General features: G+C 45.3%; 1 pseudogene; it reads left to right on the top strand.

Moving 5' to 3' along the window:
• Positions 1 to 11,156, top strand: part of LOC102847753 — a 12,175-nt pseudogene extending 1,019 nt beyond the window's left edge.
• The last annotated feature ends 9,466 nt before the right edge of the window (positions 11,157 to 20,622 follow it).

The following is a 20,622-nucleotide window of genomic DNA, read 5'->3' as shown; positions in this document are numbered from 1 at the left end:
CGGACTCTGGTGAAGAATGTGTTGCAAGTAGGAGCTGCCTTGATAATTTCAAAGTGAGGGCAATTTCCCATGACATTATTGGGTAACAGGAATTGTGAGCTGTGTCTCCAGCCTGATGTCCATTCGGAACTCAGGGCTGCCTGCATTCTCCATCAGGCGGGCTTCTCCTCATGGAGTGAGAACTTTGAACTGGACAATGATTGAATTCTTGGATTAGACTAATAGTTTTATTGCTTTAGACTGGACTGGAGTGGACCGAATTTAGTGTTCCTGCTGCCAAGTGGGAATGAGAGCTCATTAAAGGAAGTACATGCAATTATTATTATTTTGTAAGTGCAGTCCGACTCTCCCAGGCCCCACTCTCATTTGGCCAGGAGCCCTGCCCTTGAATGTGCACTGAGAGGGGTGCCAACCAGACGCCAGCACTTGGACAAATGAGGTTTATGTTCTGTGACTGGAAGAGCGAGGCTCCAGGGGAACCACAAAGATGCTGGACAGGGGTCTGGCTGCAGGACCCACCTAAGCATGAAGCCCACCTGTGCATGCCTGGCCACAAGGGAGTTGCTGTTGGTGGTGACATTGGTGTAGGAGTATGACACACAGTGAGCCTGTGAAAAATAGATCTGAACCCTGTCCTGTCCTGTGCCCTCTGAAACACTTGAGCCCACTGTTGAAGTCATTGTGCCAATCCATCTCGTTGAGGATCTTCCCACTCACCCTCCACCTTTGGAAATGTGATTTCCGTTTCTAAGGAATAACCTTTCTTATTAACACACTCAAAGTATATGAGATGACGCTTCTGTGTTCTGGCCTCCAAGGAGGACTCGGGCTTCACCTTCTCCAGGACATATCTGCTTGTCCTCTTGGCAGTCCATGGGCTAGTAGAAGTCTTCCCCCACACCACAGCTGAAAGGCAGCAATTCTCCTTCTGTCAGCCTTATTCACTGTCCAGCTCTCTGTTGCCTAATAATTGATTGAAAAGACCATGGCCTGAATCAGGCACACCTTAGCCCTCAAACTGACATCCTTGATCGTCAGTATTTTGGAGAGATCCCTGACAGCAGACTTTCCCAGTGCAGTCCATCTCCCGATCTCCTGACTGCTGGTACCAAGCGTATTGCGTGCAGATCCAAGTAAAATGTCCTGAGCTATGATATACAGAGGGAGTGGAATGAGCTAATGGTAGCACTGCAAGTGAACGTCTTTCTTTTTTATTGTCATTTGAGTAAAATTCTGCAGGGCAATTGGTTGCCCATTCAACCATTCACACATACTTTGCTTTATGACATTGAAGACAATATCGCTATTGTAAAGACACTCTTCCCTCTTCCTCCTTGTGATTCTCATTTCCATCAATCCTTCCATCTGTTTCCTTTCTGACTTTTGAGCTTTCTTCCTGGACAGATGCTGCCCTTTTGATCTTGTACGATTGTTCTAAGCAGTGAAGAGTACTTCAAGTGTCTTTTAAAAGTATACATGTCTATTTATTTATGTATATTTATTGTCAACACAGTTCCAATATTGCAGTCTTTTGATATTGTTTAAGTAGCGGGTGTGCGTACATGCATGTGTACAGAGCAATGGTTAGAAACTTAGGTTCTGTGGTAAGATTTGAATATGAGGTCCAGGTCAGCCACTTATGAGCAAGATGAGTAATCAAAACACCACCACCCCTTTTTAAAAAAAATACAATTATGGTAAATATCCATGTAGCAAAACATTTACCATTTCAGGACTTTTTGTATGTACAATTTAGTGACACTAACTGTGATCATTATTGTGTGACCATCACCACTATCCATTCCCAAATGTTCCAATCTCCCTTCATAGGAGCTCGGCCTCACTTAAACAAGGAGTCTCTTTCCCCTCAGCCTCCTGCCTGCCCTAACCCAGCCTACTACCCTCACATTGATTCCAGCTCATGCAAACCCCCCATCATGGTCTGAATCTATAAATCATTGTGGGAGGAAGTGGCCCATCTTTCTTCTGAGGAGTGACTGGTGGATACAAACCACCAACCTTTCGGTTAGCAGCCCAACACGTGTAACTCACTAAGCCAGCAGGACGCCTGCCTGCCTGCCTGCCCTGGTTACCACTGATAAGCTTAGTTATTCTCCCCTCTTGTCCTGCCAAGCCTGCGTCAATATGGGCCCTGTTTTATAGGCCCCGAGCCTCCTAGTTTGGCAGGAGGAAGACACTGGCAGGAGATCAGGAGAGGTTCAGAAAGGTTGGAATGTTTCTTCCCACTCCTCTTTTTGGTTCCCTGACTGGTCAAGATCTGTGGCTCTTCTTTGTAACTCCAGCCCTTAGTAGTCTCAGGTAACCCTGTCCCTTTCCTTGATGCTTCAGAACTAGGATCCTAGGAATTGCTTCTTGAAGTAGCCGTTGAGGCTCCTGAAAAGAAAAGAAATTGCTGTGAGATCCCACGTGTCGCTGAGAACTGCTCCACAGTGCATTCAAAGCTTGACCTTTCAGGAGCCGATCACCAGGCCTTTCTGCTGCAGTACTTCTGCACAGGTTCAAACCTGTCCAGTTAGAACCTTTCTGTTATGAGTCAAATATTTAACCATCTATGCCACCCAGGGACTGACAGTGCGGTCCCTTTATCCATTCTCATGCCACCTGGACCATCCAGGAGAAATCTCTTTTCTATTTGACTCTGGTTGATATTTTAGGATACTTTAGGAGCTCTGGTGTCACTGTGGTTGAAGCATTTGACTACTAAGCCAAAAGGGTGGTTCTAACCCATCCCCAGCCTTCACAGGAGAAAGAAGAGGCAGTCTGCTTCTGCGAAAACTTCCAGCTTTAGAAACCCTAGGGGGCAGCCCTCCTGGGTCCTACAGTGTGAGGGTGAGTCATGACTGGATTTGGAGTTTGGATGGTACACCCTTGGATTTAATGGTATTCTTCCTTAAACTTCCCTTTTCAAAATCTAAATGATTTGTTTTATAAGAATGGTGCACTCTGGTGGCTAGTCTGTAGGGAGTTGCACTGCTAGCTAAAAGGCTCACAATTTAACAGAGGCAACTCCAGAGAGAGAGATGGGCCATCTCCTTGTGTGCAATTGACAGATTCGAACCCCACTGCAGGCTCCGCTATGAGTCAGTTCCAACTCAGTGGGAATGAGTTGAACTAAGTCACAAGGAATATACTATCGCCTCGATGTGTCCTAAATGTATTATACTGCCTTTAACCTCATCAATAAGCATTAAAATGAACACTCAGAACACTCAAAACCACTGCTATGAGCTCATAGAGAGCCCTCCACCAGGTGTGTGAGGCTCTATGTTGCAACAGGTTTCTCCTACAACAGAAGATTCGAACCCCCGAAGATGCTTAACTTTTGTACAACTTGCTATAAATGGACTGTGCCCACAGAGTGACCTAAAAGAAACGCAGAACTTTCCACTTATGTTCCCTCTAGAATTGCTTCTGCTGGTCCCAGGCCTGCATGACCTTTACACCTGTGGGAGGGACATCTCTGTGGGGACAGCCTCTGCCTCGGCCACCCACTCCTTTGTGTCTTAGCGCTGTCCTCTAAATGAGAACATGTGTCATCACAAGATGACAACTCCAGGCACGGCCACTGTGCTCCATGGGGGAAGGCATTGCTTCTTATACTTTTCACAGAAAAGATGACATTCCCTCCTATTGATAATAAAGAATGAGGGGGTTTCCACTGTGACAGCGCTCTTCACGGGCATGTCTTCTGTCCCCTGCAGAAAGGGCCAGGAGTTCATGTAGAAAAAGTCATTCTCTGCAATGCCCCCCAGTGCAAACAAAGTATTTCTGAAGTCTCATCTCCAAATTATGAGTATTTTTAAAATTAAATTGGGTGGAATCTTGCCGAGATCCTCAGACCAAGAGGCCGCATTGTTAAGCCAGTGCAAGTAACTCTTTGTTTAAACATATATCTAATATCCCCAGAAAGCTGAGTTCCACTTTCCTTCCTTGAATCCTTGCTCCGTCGACCACACTTTCTGCTGTGCATGAGCACACCCACACAGAAACACAGACACACCCACACAGACACACACACACACACACAGACATGCACAAAGAGACATAGAGATACATATACAAAGGCACAGAGACCAGACACACACAGAGATACAGATACACACAGATACACAGAGATAGCTACCCCCACAGAGACAGATGCACAGAGATAGCTACACACAGAGAGACAGATAGACAGTCACACAGAGAGACATATATACAGAGACACAGACGCATGCATGCACGCACACACACAGAGCAGAGCACACGCTCTGGGTCCCTGCAGCCACTGCAGCCCGGCTCGGTGCCCTCAGCCCCAGGGAGCTTGCTGCTTTCTGCACAAATTGCCTCCAGAACAATGTGATCTGGCCCTTGAGAGGATTTTGCCCCGTCTGCTGGAGCAGCGCTGTTCAGGATCAAGCAAGACAGCTGACAGAACTTGGAAAAATTATTTTTGCTGTTTGAGTCACAGCAGAACCGAGGTACGTGGAGGGGCACCCTCTCAAGTGGTGTATAGATTCAGTTTGGCTGTAGGAAAGAGGGCTGGGGACGTGACTCCAAGACACACTGACTGATTGGATGCAAAGAAGGAAGCCCCTGCCTTTTCCAAAACTGAAGCCAAGCAAAGGCAGTAAACGCCAAGGAGGCAATCCTGAAAAGCCACGTCCACAGAAAAAAGATCCACATTCAGTCAATTTCCAGTGGCCCAAGATGCAAACTCCAAAGGCAACCTAAACATCCCTCGAAGAGCGCCCTCAGGAGAAACAAGCTTGACCACTATGCCATCAAGTTTCCCCTGACCAGTGAGTCAGCCATGAGGAAGATAGAAGACAACACACTTGTGTTCATTGTGAATGTCAAGGCCAAGAAGCACCAAACTAAATAAGCTGTGAAGAAGCTCTATGACATTGATGTGACCAAGGTCAACACTTTGATCAGGCCTGATGAAGAGAAGACGGCCTGTGATTGACTTGCTCCTGACTATGATGCTTTGGATGTTGCAAAAAAATAAAAATGAGGATCATCTAAACTGAATGTAGCCAGCTAATTCTGAAATTTTTCTCACACAAAAAAAGGGACATACTGATTGTTTCATATAAAATCATATATATATATATATATATATATATATATATAAATATATGTATTCACTGCGCTGGGTGCTTCGTGGGCCTGTTCCATCTGGAGAGCCGCATATTCCTCGGTTCTGGATATTTTAAAGTATTATTTCCTTCAGTAATTCTATCTCCTCTTTTCTCTGTCCTCAATTGCTTGCGTACTAAACCTCTTATGTTGCTCTTCCAATGTTCTTGTCTTTTTATGTCTCTTTTGTCTTTGCTTTTTTATCATACTTTCCGAAAGTTACCTGGAGTCTCATCTATCTTAGTGAGTTTTCTTTCTGGTTTTTTATTTTTCATTTTCCATCCCCCTCAGCTCCGAGGCCCTCTGAATGTTCTTGCCCTGTGGGTACAGTACCCTCTGCCTCTTGTAGGGCGATGGGTCCTCACGTTCTCACCCCTCATGTTACCTCTGTTTGTCGAGTGCCTTTCCTTCTCTTATTTTTTAAAATCTATATTGGTTTGCATGCAAAACTCATTCATGTTGTGTATCGTTCATGCACATCTAGTTTCATATTCCTACATCCACACTGTGTTTCAAACGATCCCTCATATTCATTGTGTTTTATCGCTTTAACCATCATTGATCTACACCTACTTTTACCCTGTCTTTTCAGGTCCCTTTGGATCTTTCCTGATTCCTTCACTTCCTCCCACCTCCACTTACCAAACTGGTGATTTTCTCCCCGCCCCACCCTCTGCCCCCATGCTCTCCTCCCCTTCCCCAGCTGGACTTTTTAAAAAATACTCGTTTATTCACCAAGTTGGTATATATTGCTTTTCCCACCAGATTTTCCCCATTTCCTTTAACCACGCCTCCCTCCACCCATCACTCATTTGTAGTTTCATCCACATCTTAATAGATATCTTCTAGTTTTACAATAATGATCTTGTTTGCTTTGGTATCTGCATTCCAGACTGCAGGGTTTTCTCCCAATCCAAGCACGGCTATTTATAGTAGGAAGGCAGCAGAAGATGTTGACCATAAGCTCTATGTGAGACTGTCCTTTCCAATAAGCACTTTACAAAGTGTGATCAGGAAGCTGTTCCTTTGCTATTACAAACAACAACAGGTTATTGTTATGCTGTTATGTACCATCAAGTTGGAAACAAGCCATAGCTGACCTTCCAGTGGGTTGTTAGAGTAAGGGAGGAGATTGTCCATCTTTCTCCTGTGGGGCAGTTGGATTTGAACTGTGTGCCTTTGGGTTGGCAGCCCAGTTCCTTACCAGTAGGCCACCAGAGCTCCCTGGCCCCTCCTGCTTGTTGTTATGTGTCATCAAGTCACCCCCGACTCATAGCGACTCTATGTACACCAGCCTAAACCCTACTCTGTCCTGTGTCAATCTTATTGTTTCTGAACTACCCACCCCTATTACCCTAGTCACTGAATCTACCCATCTCATCGAGGGTCTTCCTCTCCTGATCTGTCTCTCCCTCCCAAGCATGATGTCCCTCTCTAAGGATTGGTCCTACTTTTCAACATGTCCAAGTATGTTAGACGAAGCTTCAGAATCCTTGCCTCCAAGGAGCAGCCTGGTTTCACCCTCTCCAGGTCTAACCTGCTTGTTCTCCTAGCAGTCCATGGTATATTCAATACTCTTCTCCAGCACCACAGCTCAAAGGCATCCATTCTCCTTCTATCATCCTTAGTCATTGTCCAGCTCTCTGATGCATAGCAAGCAATTGCAAAGACTGTGCCCCTCCTGATATAATGTCCAAAATACAGGAGACAAAATCTCACCATTCTTCCTTCTAGGCCGAGTTCGGTAGCTGGGTTTAGATCCAACATGGAGTCTCACATTGTAATCACCTGCTAAGTCTTTGAACACTGGATGCCCCAGGCCCTCCCAATCAGACCAATTAAAATCAGAATCCTTCGGGTTAGGACTCAGGAATCTGTAATAGTTTAATTCCCTGGTAATTTCGATGTACTGACAAGTTTAGAACCAGATTGCAAGCTGTGCTGTGTATCTTAATTAATCACCTGGGGATCTTGTTAAAACACAGATTCTGATTCATTAGGTGTACCAGCTCCAGAGTTTCTGGGTTATACAGTTAATTCATTCCGCTGTTAACTGTAAAGGTTGAAGGTTTGAGTCCACCGTAGGCACCTGAGAAGACAAGCCGTTGATCAACTTCTGAAAAATTAGCCACTGAAAACTTTACAAATCGTAAGTTTACTCTGACGTATGGGGGGGGGGGCGGTCACTTGGTGCGACTGTTTTGGTTTCCATCAGTTCCCAGGCGATGGTGCTGGCCCAGAGATCTCACCATAGGCAGACTCTGGAGGTGATATCTTGAACAAATGCAACTCCTAGAAACTCTTTTCTGGCAGGATCTTCCAAAGCTGGCACTAAAGTGTGAATTTCAGGTTAACGCCTTTTCTCAAAATTGTACTAAAATTCTCATTTCTTGAAAATGCAGCTTTCTACCAATTCCATCACTAAGAGTGCCCTACGTACTGCAAAAAGAGGGGTAAACTCTGTAAAAGAACTCCTCTTATCAGTAAGAAGAATATTCATTGGCAAGGGCACCTTTTGAAAAGTGCCACAGTTACTGAATTACATAAGGGAGGGAGGTAACTTTGTAACCCGACTGACAACCAGCTAAGCACCCCAGGGACCACCATTCCTCTCTGGGGCTCTGACCACTGGGCTCTTCAGCCTTGTTGAGGCTTCACTCTTCTTGGCCCTCCTCTCTACCGCCCCCTATCGACCCCTTTCAAGAGCAACACAACAAAATCTACCCTTGAATGGACAACAGGGAGCTCTGGGGGTAGCTTCTCTGGTGGAAATTAGGCTGCCAACCCAAAGGCTACACATTTCTGTAGGTTCAAATCCACCAGCAGGTCGGTGGGAGAAAGACGTGCAGGAACTTAATGAGGGATCAGCTATTTCCCACGCAACAGCAATGAGAGGCGAAAAAAAATTTTTTTAGACAAAAAGTGATTTTTATTCCTTCAGAGAAAAAAATATTTTTTAAAAGAGCAATCTAGCCACTCTTTTGCAAGTACTTCGTATCTCAAACCCAGATCAATGCCTGCCCCCAAAGAGGAATTTTGAGAGGCTAAATAACTCTACTTTGTCACTGTATGAAGTGGGGGTGGGGGTGGGGGAAACGGTTGGAATCAAAGCTTTTCCAAAAGGCAATGTAGGTTTCTGTGTGTTTTATGTGATGCTTAAGGGCTTGCATCTGCATGCTTAGGGGTCCCAGCATTTAGGCAATTTCTAGGGGTAAAAAGATGATCATTTGTTTTGATCACCTTTATACCCATCCCCACCCAGTTTTTAAGACACGCCCTGCTTTTCTCCACCAGCAGGCAGCGGTATCGCATATCAAAGAGAAAGTATAATTCAAGAAGAAATAGGTGCTGTCCTTATTTTCTAAATTGGGTTTAATAATTCATCTAAAAGAGAATTTTTAGCAGCAAGGTTTGCATATAAAAGGGGAACATGCCTTCCTTAAGCAGGCCTGTGTATTGCTGAGTGGGGAGGAAAAAGGGCCCGTGGGTCCAAGTACAGCTCTTATATTCTTTAAAGGCTTGGCGGTCTCCAGCGTGGTGGGCAGAAGCGACTGCAAAGCCAGCATTGCAAGGAAAGGCGTTTAGACCACACCTTAAAAGTCTCCTCTTTGTTGTGGCAAAAATCCACCTAGAGGTCATTGCAACAAACATGCATGTTCTGGAAATGGCTGCAGACTTCCAGTGTATTAATTTCCTGGTTGCAAAACACCACCTGTCCAGACCCCCGCTATCGCCAAACCAGTGTCATTTTGTGAAGCTGACTGCGGTGGGTTCAGGGGTCTACAGGTGTACACACACACACACACACACACACACACACAGAGCTGTTCAGAACATGGAGAAAAATCACACAGCTGTGCTGTTCATGCGTGACAAGCTGACTTTTTTTTTTTGACAAGCTGACTTTTAAATGTTTGCCACTCCAACTTGCTGATGGGGGTGGGCAGGAGAAGATGGTAGGATGAAAGGGGAAGGAAATTAACAGATACCTCTAATTGCCCAGGTTTGTTGCTTTAAATATTTCTGCAGAAGCTCTGCAGCAGGCAGCACCGTCCGTGTTTGCAGGTCTCACAATGGCTGAGTTGCCAGGCAGTGAAGGCCCAGCAAAAGCAGCAATTCATACATACCACCTTCTTCATTTTATAGACACCTTTTCTCTTTCTGCCTTAGGGGGGAAAAATGGTTTGAGGTTTAACTTCCCTGCTCTTTTTCCTCTAAAATGTCCGCATATTGTTGTTTTCTTTGCCCAGTCTCATTCAGTTCCAGGAGCATTTGAGTAAAACGGCAAATTTCCCCAGTGTTTAAAATATCTGCACTCAAGAGTCTTTTTCCTGAAACCCAGCATAATCTGGTATCATTGCCTTACATGGATTGGAGTTCTTTTCTTTAAGGATATAATGTGTTTTTTTTTTAAGTAAGTCTCTTGAATAACGACATCCAGAAGCACACATGCACACACACACACACACACACACACACACACACAAATTATCTTCACTCTAACTGAAGGTGTGTGTACCAATCCGACCTTTTCAGAAAAATGGCTTGACCCCTATGAAGTGTGACATTCTTTGACCTGGCAATGTCATTGCTAGCTATAAGACACAGACAACTGAAACTGATGGTGCATCAAAGACTGTAGTATTCTGGTGTTAATAATTTATAACAGTAAGAAAAATGAAGGATCAACAGAAATGTTCCCCCCCCAAATGCTACTCATTAGCTAAACAAATGATTATAAACTCTTATCACTAAATACTGTACAGTAATTAAAAAGGGTTTTAGAGGAACGTTTGAAGAGATATGGAATTGAAAAAAATTACAGAACACACATTATGATACTGATTTGAACTCATTTTAATAATATTAATCTGTTACATATTTTTTGCTCCCGGGAAATGGCTGGAAGGAGTTTCAGTAAGAGACGAGACAGTGAATAAGGGCAGCTGAGATCTTGGGAGACTTTTCATTGCCTCTTTATGCTATTCTGTGTTTTCCTAACATAATGCATGGCTTACAGTCAGGAAAACAATGAATAATTCAGCATCAAATGTATTCTCAAAGTATACATATCGTTGCATTTAAAAGATGCTACCAATCTGTTGACAGTGCAGGTGCCCTTTATTTGATAAAGTGCCAGTTGTGAGATTTCACTTTACCCTACCAAAGTCAAAGACTTGGATGCTTTTTCTGGGCCTCTGCGTCTCAGTGAGCTGCCTTGGGTTTTAGATGGAACTGAAACGAAGGTGTTTTAGACAAAGGTGAAAAGGTTCCTTTCACCATCGCTTTTCAAGCAGGAGGGCCCGCCCCCTCCAATGTTTAAGAAATAATGAGTAGTGGTGGGTTAAAATGGAGATTCTGGAGCCAGACAGTCTGAAGTTCAAAGCTTTTTAATAGCTGAAAGACTTAACCTCTCTGTTCCTCGCGTCCTCAGCCGGAAATGGAAGATAATAATAGCACCCACTTCTCTGGCTGTAAGCATTACACGAGTGAACCCAAGGAAAGTGCATTGACACAGCGGAAAGCAGTCAGCAAATGTTAGCTCTCATTGTAAGCGGAAAATCTTTCCTCTCACCTGGCAGAGGTGTCTGGGATCCCACAGCACGTTTTGCTTTGGGGCAGCCACGCTCCAGCCCCCCAAGAGATACAAACGCGCTCTGCTCGGATCGCCTGGTGGGGACCGGCTTTCCGCCAAGAACAATGCGCGCGCGCTGCACACGGCGACACGCGCGCAGCTCACACAGGCCCACTCGTGTGCGCACATGCTGCACGTGAGCGCACGCGCGCGCCCACTACGGCCAGGCACACACGTGCACACACATGCCCGAACGTGCTTCACACGCACCGCACGGGCGCACACGCACGCAGGCCCGCGCACCCCTTTCCGCGCCCGGTACCGCTGGCGCGCGCCCTGCAGGCAAACGCACGCGCGCGCACCAGGTTCTGTAAAGCAACAGTCCCGCCAGCAGCCACCGCTTGCCCCGTGGGCGGATCTGGTGTGTTACCTGCTCTGATTTAGCAAACGCAGAGCAGCCGGCGGGAGTGAATGCGGGGAAATGAATGGAGATGGAATCAGAGGCGCCCCAGTGATACAGTGATTACGCGCTTGGCTGCTAACCTGATAATTGGGCTGTTGGAATCCACCAGTCACTCAGTCAGTCCAGGGCAGGAAGAGGTGGCAGTCGGCTTCCATAAAGATTTCCAGCCCTGGAGATGCAGAGGGACAAGGGGCAGCTTTAGTCTGTCCACAGTGTCACTCTGAGTCTCTGTGGACTCCACCGCAGTGTGTGGGAACTGAAGCCAGAAAAGGGAGGCAGAGAGGGCAGCGAAATAAAAGAGGAGGAGGAGGGATGGGATAACAAAGGAGTGGGAAAGAAAAGAAACCTTTTTGTATTCCATCCCCCCCAAGCCTCCTCAGCTCTGATCCTCCCCGGTGTGGGAGACCGTGGGTGCTGAACCAGCGCGAACAACCCCCAGCCCCATCCCTCCTGCCTCTGCCTCAAGGCTCCGTGCTTGGCTGGGAATGTGAGAGCCAGACATGGTGATTGTTGACCTTAAAGAGGAACCTCGTCAAATGATGCCAGAAGCAGCTGCTTCCCGGTCAATCTGGAGCCACCCGCCCCCCCCCACCCCCGCGGGAGGCACCCCTAGCGTCCCAGGTCCCCCTTTCCTACCTTCCTCTGTATAGCCAAGGCGGCCCTAGGCGCCATCTCCTTGCGGCAGCCCTCACCCAGATGATTCAAGAAAATCTTGCTGAAAGAAAATTGGAATCGCCATTGAACACACAGAAAAAAAAATCAATCAATAATCAGTGCTATTTTTATGATAGAAACATCAAGTGCGAAACTCACCAAAAGTCTATATAGGCGCAAGATTTTTTTCTTCTTCTCAGCAACCCAGAGGTTTCAGAAATGTGTTAAGATCTTGAATGTTAAAACTGCATAAAATCTTGTTTTCATTATCATGAGAATCTGATCAACTGAACAAACGTCGAAAATAAAGCAGAGAAAGGGAAACTCTGATGGCCTAGGTAAGGAATTATGCTAGTAACCTTAAGGTGCCAGGTTGGAATCCACCAGCTGTTCTGCAGGAGAAGGATGGTCACTTGGAACCCATGCGATTAACAGCCTCTGATCTGCAGGAGGGGCAGCCATGCCTTCCTTCCAAACCAAAGGTACAAATAGCACTATCAGAAAAGAATTTTAGAAGCCCTTTAAGTGTTTTGTAAAGAGCTCTGATGTCTAGTGCCTTATGTGTTGTGCTGCTAAGCAAAGCCTTGGCGGTTTGAATCCACCATTGCTCTGAGGGAGAAGAGGACTTTTCCTTCAGGGCTTTGGAAGCCCAGGGGGAGGGGAACCATGAGTTGGTGCCTCCTCTACAACAGAGGATTTGATTGTGGATTTTTCTAAAGTTTTTTTCTAGCCATTGATCCTGTATTGGAAACCAAGTTCTTATGGTTTTTCTTCTTGGTTTTAACCCCACACATCCTCGTTTTACAGATAATGTGTCTTAGGGCTCATTTGCTCTCCTTCCCCTTCCTCCAGTTCTGCTTTTGGAAAACCTTTTATTTGCATTTCCCTTGTGCTTCCCACAGGTCTGTATATTAACAGCATACCTCCTTTTTGGCACAAGGACCTCATTCATTATGTCAGCAGAGAGCTGGCACTGGGGCACCGCGGTGCCTGCTAGCTCCCATCTCCTCCCTGCAGTCTTCACTGCCTCTGAGCCTCCACCATCAGCAGCTCCTTCTCCCTCTTAGCCATGTTCCCCAAACCTCTGCAGTGGGTCAGAAGAATGACACAGCAGAACTCTATCCTGCTATTATTATTTGGCCTGAAAGCGGGGGATTTCCTTGGCCTACATCCTAGATCCACTTGGCTCTCTTGGATAAACGATGATGAAGGCGAGAATCAAGAAAATAACAAGCATGAGTGTTTGTGCTTTTTTTTTTTTTAAAAAAATATTGTTTCATGTAGATTAACTGATTGATCCTTAAAAACAATCCTAGATGCAGCTAGCATTATTCTCATTACTTGGTGATGGAACTTAGTGCTCAAGGTGCATCACAGGTGCAGCAAGTACGGCACGTGCCCAGGACAGCACCTGGAGGGGGCAACACTGAGCAGTTTCTGTAAACCACTATGACTCAGTGTCCTTCCTAAAACACAGCAGACATCCAGAGGCTTCAACAGCAGAAAGAAGAGTCTGCGGGTGAGCAGGCCCAGGGGGCATCAGACCAGATCCTCCAAATGAAAGAAATTCTGCAGCTTGACGGATATGAAGAGGGAAGATGGTGTTTCTGGCTAACTTTTGGCTGTTTCCAACATCTATTCCGTTTGAAAGTGAGTGGGGCCCAATTTAGAGAGTGAGCTTAGGTGCTTGAAATGGGTAGGGGCACAACTCAGAGATTGATTGCTGGGGTGCCGGCTGTCCTCCCTACGTCACATGTTCAGGCCAGGGCTGGACTCGGTTGTGTCTCAGCTTCTCTTTCCTCCCAAGTCATGATGTCAAGACGTGACCAGGTGGTCAGAGGCATGCAATTTAGAAATCACTTCAAAAGATGAAATCACAAGGTAGTAGTGGCCAAAAGGAGGTTGGGAAAACGACCTCTGAAGAGTGTTGATTTGGCTTGACATAGCCCAGCAGATCATTGGAAAAAAAAAAAAAAACAACAGTCATTTGATAGTTCTCATTTCCCAAACATGTAGTAATACTTTGAGATTCTGGCCAGCAGTTTCTCCTTGAAACTTAGCATCCTCTGTCCAGTTACTAAGTAAGTAAGGTGCAATTAATACTTAGATTCATAAGCATTAACCCAAGTTCCCAGCATCCGTCAAGCAGCTGGTCCCACATCCCAGCAAAAGCTCTTCAGAGCTTATTCCATTGTTCGGTCAGAACCCATACAAAGCTAACCCTACAAGTGGGTTTTCAGAGATTGTAAATTACATAAGAATCTACCCGTCTTCCTTCCTTGGAGCAGCTGATGGAAATGAACCACGTGGCCTTTGGGTTGGCAACACAACTCCTTACCCACTAGGCTACCACAGCCGCCTTACTCCCCTGAGGATCACCATATACAAAGAGCTCAGCGGTTCTGAAGACCTCCTTGACAGCCCCACTGCCACCTGTGTTAGTTCTACAAACATTTCGTAGGTGAACTTTATACACTGGATCTAGGCATTATGGATAAATAAATATGATCTCCTTAAGTAATTTTGCTGAAAAACGGGGTTTTAAACAAATCAGACAGTAGCTGGCTCAGGGGATTGACGGAGACTAAGGATGATGGATGATTCATATCACTTTGAAGAGAACCCATAGCGGAATGAATCCAGATCCATCCCCCAAAGAGGAATGGCTTTGTCATCAGTAAAGATGCAGAGACTTTCCCAGTAACACACAGGACAGATTTATTGTCCATGCCTCACGTGGGAGTAAACAGCTTCTCACAGAAGCAGAATGATATTATTCTTTTAAAAGGTTATCAATACAATAGATAGTTGATGGGGGAAAATCAAGCCTGAAATGAATATTACAAAAAGCTATAACCTATAAGCTGTCTCTGGCACTGCAATCTCACTCCCTGGGGATACCCACTGTGAGCGGCTGCATCAAAAGAGCTTCATCCTTCCTGGACAGACAGGGTAAAAGAGATCCTAAGGAATGTGAAAGCAGACGCTGAGTTACAAGATCCTTCCTGCTCGAGGAACGGTTCCTGCCTTATAACCTTGACTTCTACAAGTGACATTGGAAGGAAAGCCAAGGTGGATAACACTTGTGCATCAAACACAGTCCATGAAGCAGTCGAGGTCATGTGACCAACTCCCATGCTTTGCTCACTGCAAGTCACCTGACCAACTCCTATCCCTCTCTCTTGGTTAAAAGCATTAGTGATTCTGCTCAGAAATGAAATGTTTCATCTGAATGCCGCCAATATCAAGCTTTAGCCTTCGTGACCCATTTTCAGTACGCATGATGTGCGTTTTGTACTGGGCTTCTAATTGGAAGATCAGTGGTTCAAACCCACCAGCGGCAAAATGGTCAAACTCCTGTAGAAATTGGCACCCTTGCAAACCCAAAAAGGGATCACCAGGAGAACTGGTTTGGGGGTCCTGAGGCTTTGGTGGGCAATGAAGAGTGGGTTAAAAGTATACTTTGTTAATAAAAATCAAAGTGCCATTGCCATTGTAATTGTCACTCAAATCAATAAATAGTGATTAGCTTGGTAAAAAAAAAAAGTATACTTTGTGGCAAGGGGAGAATTTAGCTGGTCACCATGTGGGCTCCAAGGAGCTATAGTTGTGGAAAGGAATTTGAAAAGAAAGAAAAGGTCATCGCTGGATAGATACATCACTTGACTTAAATTTTGCTTTTGAGCAAGTGTAGCAAAAGTATCAGATGAAAGAAAGATTTAGGCTTATTTGACTCATTCTACTCCCTAGACAACATGTGTCTGGAAACTCCACGAGCTTCAAGAAACGACGACAGTTATAGAAAGGCTTCAGGTCTTTTGTTCATAGGGTTACTATGAGTCTTGCTCAACTCAACGGCAAAATTGGGTAGCCTAGTGGGTAGAGTTTTGCTGCCAACTTAAGTGACAGTTTGAATCCACCAGCTATGAGTTGGTCCCAACTCATTGACAGGGAGTGAGAGAGTGAATGACTGGGCGAGGTTATCAGTACAGATTGCTCGAAGGACCACACATGCTCTTCTTCACCTTGAAGGCCAGTGGGCTGTAGTATTTCTGCAGGAGACACCGTGCGAAGCCTCCCTTGTTAGGTACGGTCATGTGACCAGATGCCACAGTTCCTTCAGTTTGAGGCTGAGTACTGCAGAAACTGGCACAGGGATTTGGATGCACCTTGTTTATTTGGGAGACAATTTCAGGATTCATCAGTCTGGGAATAGGGAAATCAGTAAGGGAATGGAGAAATGTTTGTCTGGGCCTTCTGTGAAGTAGATACCAGGATGGGATTCAACACAAGGGTTTCATTAGAGGAAACCTCTGTAATGAGGAACAGAGGTGAACAAGTCTGGAAGAGCTGTCAGACCCCATGTAGGTCAGAACCTGAGTGAAGAAGAGAGATGGTGTCTTCTTTTAGTCTAACTAGCAGACAAGGAAGGCTAAGCAAAGCCGTCAGAGTCTAATCGACACAACTGAGGAGCCCTGTAGCCCTTAGGAAAGGACCTGCCTTAGCATTCCAGCTACACAAAGCTGTTGACTGGGAGCAGCCTGGGGAGAAAAGGGGTCTGAGCTAAAATTCTCTGGTGTCTCTAATAGAGGGAGTTCTGAGTACTTAGTCCCAGGGAAATTGCACAGCTAACCCTCAAGCCAGGACTCTCTGGTGGTTCAAATCCACCAACTGCTCAAGGAAGAAAGATGGGCAGTCTCCTCCCCTGGAAACCCTTGGGGTGGGGGGGTCAGATACAGACCGGTTCTGACAGCCTGAGGATGGGTTGTAATGAGTTAGAATTGAACTGCATTCAAGAGCATCACTAAATGGGGAGGGAGGCGATGTGAGGGGCCCTGTTAGAGCCACCTCAGGAAATGAGAGGAGGAAAGGAAGAGACTACGAATTATCAGGGTAGCTCTGTGAGCAGCCAGCCGCAGTGTGCACCTGAGGCCCAGTCCCTCGGGAGCCTGAGAACACTCTGCTCTTGAAGGTACGGATGGTAAGACACGAGCTTCCGACCTCATAAAGTGACTGTTCTGCCCGCCTGTGGAGACCAGGACCAGCCCGCGTTTCGTTTTACTGCACACAGTCTCGCCATGGATTAGAGGCAACTTGATGGGACCTGGTGACAACCGCCAAGTGGTGCCACGATCAGCAAAGGACTCCACACCAAATGCGAATGTATTGATGCGCAGAGACACTCTTCCTATCTCATTTGGAGAAAGCATTTCCATGTGCTTCTCCTTGGAACCTTTTCAACAGAGCTGCTGACAAACTGAATATATAACTGGGTTGGGTTATGCAGCCTGTCTCCTTACCTGCTGGAGAATCAGGAAAGTGTGAAATACCCCCTACGTGAGGAACGCACAGCAAGGGGTTCTGGGTAAAACCAGGCAAAGCAATCCCCTTCTGTCAGGACACGCTGCCAAATCCCTGCTCATGGCCACTCGCCTTCTTTACATTTCTGTGTAAAAATGTAAGGCCAGCCTAGGATATCTTAGGAACTGCTACTATCCATCAAATGAAGACCTAGATTAACTGTCACTATCACACATCGCTTGTTAAAGCAAGACTGGCATCCACTTCCATAATAGCTTGCTTCTGGAAACCCTATGAACCTGGAGAAAGGACAAAAGTTATACAGGTGTCCAGGACTTTCGTTCATAGGTTCGCTATGAGTCACCTACGACTCGACACCACTTAACAACAACACAACAACATCACACATCACTCAAATCTTAAGAGTATCCGAAAGTAATCTGTTCATTTTAGAGATGCATAATAACAGAAACCATTTGTGCTGTCTCTTAATGCCCTCAAACTGGAATTGACGCACGGCTGATTCTCCGCTTCATTTCCAAAGCTGTAAATAACTCTGGAGGAGATTGTCCATCTTTTTGCAGGAGCAGCTGATGGATTTGAATAGCCAGAGGGACCCGACCTTTGTGTTAACAGCACAACTGGTGGTTAGGGACTATGCCACCAGAGCTCCCTAAGCCAACCACCTTTAGTAGATTAACTTGTCCAATCTGCAAAACCATCTGACACATGGGTAATGTTATCACCCTTTGAGGAGCAAGACAGACTGAGGCAGGGTAATTAAAACGTTGCCCAAGGTTGATTAGACATCGTAATCAAGGAATTAATTCTATTAATCATCGGCAACTAATGCTAAAAATTAAGCTACTTTGAATGATTATATGGAAAAATGTGATCCGTAAGCCTTCACTCAAAAAAGAAATTGAAAAGAAGAAGAAACGGGGGAATAGTAAATAAAGCATTGCCAAGGTCAAAGTAATAAACAATGCCCGTCAGACTCACGTGGGCAATTGAACTCCAGAGCCGGGAGTGAAAAGCTCTGGGTTCTAAAACACTGAGTTTTGCTCCAGGATGAAATCCTTCTGTCCTTGCAGGGTTCCAAGGCGCTGGCCTGAAGCTAGGACGGGACCCGAACACTTCCTTCTCTCCTAGGACTGTGCTGCCATCCTTGCCATCCTGCCTTCTCCAATCCATGGCTCTTCCTCTGGAAATTTACGGCCTTGTAAAGAGCAGAATGATCTTCCTCTTCCTTGATCTGCTTAATCAGATTAGACACAAAATTGTAATAAGTCTTGATTCGGGGAACTTCCTGTTGCCAAATGAAGTCCCCTGAGATCTCTCACACACTGGACTTGATTTATGAGGTCCAGGCTCGCTCTGTCCACCACGATTTTCTTTATTGAAACCATGCCATGTCAACTCCCAAGCAGGAGCGAGCCAGGGATAAGGTGGCCGTTTCCCCGTGAAGTCAGGGAGCATCAGAGAGAGAAGTCTTATGTCCCAAATTCAGGGTGAGGGTTCCTGACTTTGTTCACCAGGGCAACAATTAGCAAATGACCATTGCGTGAGCCCTGGGTTCTAATAGCTTAGTTTGGAAATACTAATAAAATTATCTTTATGACTATTTCCTATAAAACTTGCAATTCACTTATTTTTTTTTAATTTAACAGGTTTTTTGGTGTTTTTAAAATAATATTTTTTTCATTGTTGAGCATTTTCTTCCCTCAACCCCATACTGCAATGCACTCCTTGTTTCAGATTGTTGTCATATGTATAACGCCTAATTATATATATATATTCCTTTCAGACAGTTCTTGCTCTCATCTGTTCTAATACAGTGTTCATTATTCACTCTTCTTGCCATTCATTTAGAAATGTCATCTCTGCTATGGATTTCTCCAAGTGTGGTTCATGGTACACCTTCCTGTAGATTGCTTGACGACAAGAAATCTATCTACCGTTTATTAGGTTCTTACCAAATCCCCATTCTGTAAACTCTCTTTTCATACTTTTGGAGAATGTAGGTATATTTTTAGGAGGTCTCAGTTGTCTATGTTCTGTTGTTTATGTTCTGTGCACTTAGCTGCCTTTTTCTGTCTAATTTGTAGGAGCTCTTTATAGCATACACAAATGAATGGTCTTTTTTAATCATGCTAAGTCCTTTCTCCAAGGATTCTTCCAGAATTTTCCCAAATTCTCACCTGTTTCTCATCATTATCTATTGCATTGTTGTTAGCTGCCTTCAAGTCAATTCCTAACTCGCGGTGACCCCATAGTCAAGGGGACAGATGCTGTCTCTGCCTGGTTGGTCACAGACTGGGCTGCAGCTGTAGGATTTTCCCTGAGGGGCTCTTGGAAGTAGATTGCCAGGCCTTTCTTCCCAGCCCCTCTCACTCTGGAAATTCCTTTAAGCCTCCACTGGAAGACAGTTGGTGGTTGAACATGACGTGCATTGGCGGGAATCAAACCTTGATCCTCCACATGGAAGAGGAGAATTCTACCACTGCATCGCCCATGTGTCGTACACAGAATAAAAAAAAAAGAAAAGAAAAAACCCCACCCCAAACCTAAAATTGAAACTAACTCCCCCAGTCCCCCCAAATTGAAAGCAGAATACTAATCACCACGCATTCAATTCTGATTCATGTTAACCCCATCTGCTGGTGTTTTCTTGGATGAGATCTTTATAGATCACCAGGCATTACCTCCTCAAAGCTGCCAGGTGGGCTCCAACCACCCTTTAGGCTCGGAAACAATCACAAACAGCTTGAACTCCCAAGTACCTTGTTTATAGACTAGAAATCCCTTTGATGTAGTGCATGATGCTTGGGAAGGCTAACACAAAGGTCAAAAGGTCGGTGGTTCAGGTCTACCACTTGTCCTGCAGGAGAAAGGGCCAGTCTCCTCCTGGAGATATTTATGGCCTCTGAAACTCGGCAGAGGGTCATGGTGAACCAGAATTGACCTGACGGTGGTTGTTTTGGATTTTTGGCTTTTCAAATGTGATATAGTCAAATTAATTGTGTATGCGTTACAGTTTGTGCTACTGGAATTCCATTTAGTAAGCTTCCCCATCTCTTGGTTAGTTGGTTTCTAGGGAACCCAGATGGCCTAGTGGGTGAGGAGTTGTGCCTCCAACACTAAGGCAGGCAGTTCAAATTCAGCACTTGTTCCAAGGGAGAAAGATGGGCAATCTTCTCCCATGCAATTTACAGCCTCTGAAAACCTACTGGAGGGTCACTTCTGAGTTGGTTCCAACTTGACAGCAATGAGTTGAATTCTTTAGTTTGCTGAGTTTATCATTTTCCCTTTTACGCTGGAGGGAAGACTCTCTTGACTCAACCTGGAGTAACATTAGAGGGTATGAAGTAGAGTCTAGTATTACTTTATTTCATGTAGTGATACAATTTTCCCACTGTTGTTGTTGTGTGTCATCAAGTTGGATCCGACCCATAGCTGACCTTCCATTGGGTTTTCAGAGGCAGTA

The sequence above is a fragment of the Elephantulus edwardii genome, unplaced genomic scaffold (assembly GCF_000299155.1).
Source record: "Elephantulus edwardii isolate Elephantulus edwardi_28Jun2011 unplaced genomic scaffold, EleEdw1.0 scaffold00121, whole genome shotgun sequence".
NCBI lineage: Eukaryota > Metazoa > Chordata > Mammalia > Macroscelidea > Macroscelididae > Elephantulus > Elephantulus edwardii.
This window is presented reverse-complemented; position numbering and strand designations above follow the sequence as displayed.